At 40.1% G+C, this 5,605-nt stretch overlaps 1 pseudogene; it reads left to right on the top strand.

The window, feature by feature from the left end:
* The first annotated feature begins 1,557 nt into the window (after window positions 1-1,557).
* Window positions 1,558-5,599, top strand: LOC124231907 (ligand-dependent nuclear receptor corepressor-like protein; annotated as a pseudogene).
* Window positions 5,600-5,605: the final 6 nt, after the last annotated feature.

Genomic DNA, 5,605 nt, shown 5'->3' with positions numbered 1-5,605 from the left:
TTTTCCCAGCACCATTTTTGGAAAAGACTTTCTTTTCTCCATTGTATGCACTCAGCTCCTTTGTCGAAGATAAGCTGTCCATAGATGTGTGGTTTTATTTCTGGGTTTTCAATTCTATTCCATTGATCTGTTCACCTGTTTTTGTACCAGTACCATGCTGTTTTGATTACTGTAGCTTTGAAGTAAGTTTTGAAGTCAGGGATTGTGATGCCTCCCGTTTTGTTCTTTTTTCTCAGGATTGCTTTAGCAATTCGGGGTCTTTTGTGGCCCCATATAAATTTTAGGATTCTTTGTTCTAATTCTGTAAAGAATGTCATTGGGATCTGATGAGATAGCTTTGAATCTGTAGATTGCTTTAGGTAGAGCGGACATTTTAACTATGTTTATTCTTCCAATCCATGTACATGGAATGTGTTTCCATCTCCTTATGTCGTCATCCAATTCTCTCAGAAAGGCCTTGCAATTTTCATTATATAGGTCCTTCACTTCCTTGGTTAAATTTACCCCGAGGTATTTTATTCTTTTTGTTGCGATTGTGAATGGTATTCAGTTAGCATAATATCTTCCGGGTCCATCTATGCTTTTACAAATGGTAGTATTTCCTTAATTTTTAAGTTTGAATAATGTTTAATTGTGTGTATATCTCGCATTTTCCTCATTTTCTTTATCCACTTGACTATTGATGGACATTTGAGTTGTTTCTATATCTTGACTATTGTGAATAATGCTGCAATAAATGTGGGAGTGTAGATATCTCTTCACAATCCTAATTTCAAGTCTTTGCATATATACCCAGGAGTAGAATTGCAGGATCATGTGGTAGTCTATTTTAATGTGGTTTTTTTTGGTGAGGAAGATTGACCCTGAGCTAACACACCTGTTGCCAATCTTCCTCTTTTTGCTTGAGGAAGATTGTCGCTGAGCTAACATCTGTGCTAATCTTCCTCTACTGTATGTGGGATGCTTTCACAGTGTGGCTTGACGAATGGTGCTAGGTCCATGCCCAGGATCTGAACCTCCGAACCCCAGGTCGCCAAAGTGGAGCACACGAACTTAACCACTATGCCATCGGGTTGGCCCCAATCTTCCTCTATTTTTTGTACGTGGGATGCCACCACAGAGTGGCTTGATGAATGGTGTCTCGGCCCACACCTGGGATCTGAACCCATGAAACCCCAGCCGCCAAAGTGGAGCGAATGAACTTCGCCACTATACCACCAGGCCAGCCTCTATTTTTAATTTTTCTTTTTTTTGAGGAAGACTGGCCCTAAGCTAACATCTGCTGCCAATCTTCCCCTTTGTGCTTGAGGAAGAGTGGCCTTGAACTAACGTCTGTGCCAATCTCCCTCTATTTTATATGTGGGTTGCTACCACAGCATGGCTTGACAAGCGGTGTATGTCTGCACCCGGGATCTGAACCTGCAAACCTGGGCTGCAGAAGCGGAGAGAGCTGAACTTAACCACTACCCCACTGGGCCAGCCCCTACTTTTAATTTTTTGTGGAACCTCCATACTGTTTTCCATAGTGGCTGCACCATTTTACATTCCCATCGACAGTGTACAAGGGTTCCAATTTCTCCACATCCTTGCCAACACTTGCCATTTTTTGTTTTTTGGTAATAGTCATCCTAACATTTGTGAGGTGATATCTCAATTGTGATTTTGATTTGCATTTCTTATCAGATTTGGCAATATGGAGGTTATTCATAGGAAAACGTATGAATCAAAGAGGAGGAAAAGAGAGTCCACGTAGAACTCTTTCAAGAAGTTTTGCTATGAAAGCAAGCAGAGAAATAGGCTCAGCTAGAGGGATTACGGGGTAAAGAAAAGTGGTGTTTTGTCTTTGTTTTTTTAAGATGAGCGATATTACAATATTTTTTATGATGAAGAGACCATCCAGCCTGAGGAGAGATTGATGATGCAGTCAAGAGAGGGGATAAGGAAAACAACTAAACCCCTAACTAGGTGGCAGACATAGAAGTCCAGATCACAGCTGGAAAGACTGAAAATTAACAGAAGAAAAGCCACTTCCTTCTCTTTACTATGATGCAGAAGATAAATGCAGTTGTAGGAAGGATTGTACATTTCGTGGTGGGATGTGGGAGAAATTCCCTATCTCGTGACTTTTTTCTGAAGTATAAAGGAAAATCATTGGCCAAGAGAGAACATACAAAATAGTCATCGCGGAGAGCGAAAAAGTAAGTTTTCTAAAACCCTGGAAAAGGATGACCGGCTTAAGGTTTGTGATCATGAATTTAAAGAAAGCTTGTCAGCCTGAAAGCCAGTTCTTTGTGGCCAGGAAAGAGGGCAATAATGAAAAGTGTTCTAGAGAGAGCAAATACAGTAATTGTTGTAGCTTCTTATTTACCCTAAATGATCACTTAAAGTGTATAAGTACATTATAATCTATAACAATGTTAAAGAAAATATATAGCTAACAGAAGTTGGCAAGTAGAAGGAGCAAAGAAGTGTGAGAGGTTAGGTGTGTAAGTATCTTCATCTCGCACAGAGTGAGGAGCTAATGTATAATTTTGAAAGTTGAAAATCCAAAAAACAGATGTTTGAAGTACTTACCTTATTTAAATTATACGGTTTGTCATAAAATAACTAAAATACTAAGAGGAAATAGTTTAAATTATCTAAATCCTCACCTGTCATAAGATAAGTGAATCCACGGTGTCAAAAATTGATGAAACAATTAGTGATTGAGATCCTTCAATTTATAAATATGGAGGCAGTCACCGGAAGAAATAAAAAAAAAAGTGAAAAGTAATTGCCTGTGGAGAACTTTTGTTCCTCATTATTATTTTGTATGACTTGATCTTTTTCATAACAAATGTATGCGTTAGTATACTTTAATAAAATTAAAACAGAAACTGTTTAGCTGTGAATGAAGGCCTTGAAGTCAGGGCCAAGCTTTGATACAAGTGGGTAGGTTTTGTCGAGGTGACATTTATTTCCAGCCCCTTCCCGTGCCCTCTGATTGGCTCTCTCGGAATTGGTTTTCTCCCAGTATCAAAGGGATTCACTGCCCTCCTGCCCCTGGCTTCCTCCCGCCTTCACTGAGGAAAAGCACATGTCTGGTTGTTTTCTGCTCCTCAACTTTGATCATTACAAAATGAGTCTATTCTTGGTCTCATTCTTAAAATGATTTGTTTTTGGCGCTCCGGGGCTCGCGCCCCTGCCTCGTGCCTGCGCCGCTCGTATGTAAATGAGGGCGCGGGACGCGGGACGCGGATGGACAAGGGAAGAGAGAGAGTGGCCGCTGCCCTCGCCGCCCGGTGCCGGAGCCCTCGGTGCGCGGCGGCGAGGAGAGGAGAGGAGAGGATGCCGGCGGGAACTCGACTCTTGGCGCCACCGTCTCATGCACTGTGTAGGTTTTGAGAGTATTTTAGAAGGGCTTTATGGACCACGGCTACGAAGAGACCTGAGTTTATTTGAAGGATTGTCTACCATCTCTTGATTCTTCACAGTCAACACCAACAGAGGAACTATCATCTCAGGGCCAGTCCAACACTGAAAGACTGAATGCCAAGCAGAAAATTACCTAAATGCACTCTTTCGAAAGAAAGATCTTCCTCAGAACTGTGATCCTAACATTCCCCTAGTTGCTCAGGAATTAATGAAAAAGATGATACGTCAGTTTGCAATTGAGTATATTTCAAAAAGTGGTAAAATTCAAGAGAATAGAAATGGTTCAATTGGACCAAGTCTAATATGTAAAAGTATTCAAATGAATCAAGCAGAAAACTCCCTTCAGGAAGAACAGGAAGGCCCCTTAGACCTCACTGTGAATCGAATGCAAGAACAAAATACTCAGCAAGGGGATGGAGTGTTAGATCTCTCTACAAAGAAAACCAGCATAAAATCTGAAGAGTCGTCCATATGCGATCCTTCTTCTGAAAATTCAATGGCTGGGAGACTGCAGAGAAACAGAGAGGACTATGTGGAAAGAAGTGCTGAGTTTGCAGATGGTTTGCTCTCAAAAGCTTTGAAAGACATTCAGTCTGGAGCACTGGACATAAATAAAGCAGGCATACCTCAAAAAACTTTACTTCTCCACTTAGAAGCCTGACCAGCAGGGAAGCCTGCATCTTTTAAAAACAAAACTCGAGATTTCAATGATAGTTACTCATATAAAGACAGTGAAGAAACTTGTGCAGTGCTGCAAAAAGTAGCCCTGTGGGCAAGAGCTCAAGCAGAGCGCACAGAAAAAAGTAAACTCAATCTACTTGAAACCTCAGGATTAAAATTCCCAGCAGCTTCCAGTTACCTCCATCAGTTAACTCTACAGAAGATGGTTGCTCAATATAAAGAAAAAAATGAAAGCCTACAATATGAAACTTCACATCCTACTGTACAGTTAAAAATTCCTCAACTACGAGTAAGTTCTGTTTCAAAACCACAACCTGATGGTCCTGGTCTGCTGGATGTTATGTATCAAGTTTCCAAAACCTCTCCAGTCCTAGAAGCATCAGCTCTCCAAAAACTGAAAAATATACTCCCTAAACAGAAGAAAATAGAACGTTCTGGGCCCGTAACTCACTCAAGTGTTGACTCTTACTTTCTACCCGGGGACCTCTCTCCTTTGTGTCTTAATTCTAAAAATGGAACAGTTGATGGAACCTCTGAAAATACTGAAGATGGATTGGATCGAAAAGATAATAAGCAGCCCAGGAAAAACCGTGGCCGTTATCGGCAGTATGATCATGAAATAATGGAAGAGGCTATTGCAATGGTAATGAGTGGAAAAATGAGTGCTTCCAAAGCACAAGGAATTTATGGGGTACCTCACGGCACTTTAGAATACAAGGTAGAAGAAAGATCTGGAACACTGAAGACTCCTCCTCCGAAGAAACTCCGAGTACCAGACACTGGGTTATATAATATGACAGATTCAGGGACTGGCAGCTGCAAAAACAGCAGCAAGCCTGTGTAGATTACTTGTTAGGAAAATGTTTGTACGTGTGTATGTGCGTGTGTGTACGTGTGTTTGTGTGTGTGTGTGTGTGCACAGGTGTGTGTGTGTCTGTATACACACACGTGGGAATTACAGATGCTCACTCTGACAGGAGACATGAAATTTTGCAGTTCAAAAACCACTTACATGCCTTTTGAAAAAAAGTTTTATTCAGGGTTTTCACTGTGGACAGAATTATATAGTTGCTTACTTAATTCTGATAGTTTGTATTTAATCCTTGTATAAATAGGTGAAAAAGATTGAGGTTTTCTTTAGTAGTCAATAGCATAAAGCGTTGTGGGAAAACAAGTAATTGTCAAGTGAAACATTTTTATAGGTGAAAGACCACCCCAGCCATTCAGGTAAACCATCTTATAATGGAAATATGCTATTAATAGTTTTTAAACATTTTTACCTAACATACTTACAGTTACTGTAAGTACGTCAAACAACCAATCAGAGTTTAAATACGCAGCTATCTCCATACTAAGAAAAATTAATATATACAGTATTAGGACACTACAGTGCATTCTATGAAATATGAAATGCACTCAAGTGCATCCACCAGGAATAGACAAGAAAACCTTAAATGATATGTATAATGAAATTTAATATTTATCATTTAACAGTTGTTGTAGCAGGAAG

Source organism: Equus quagga, unplaced genomic scaffold, assembly GCF_021613505.1.
Source record: "Equus quagga isolate Etosha38 unplaced genomic scaffold, UCLA_HA_Equagga_1.0 HiC_scaffold_11655_RagTag, whole genome shotgun sequence".
Classification (NCBI taxonomy): domain Eukaryota; kingdom Metazoa; phylum Chordata; class Mammalia; order Perissodactyla; family Equidae; genus Equus; species Equus quagga.
The sequence above is the reverse complement of the archived record's forward strand: the minus strand, read 5'-3'. Positions and strand labels throughout refer to the sequence as shown.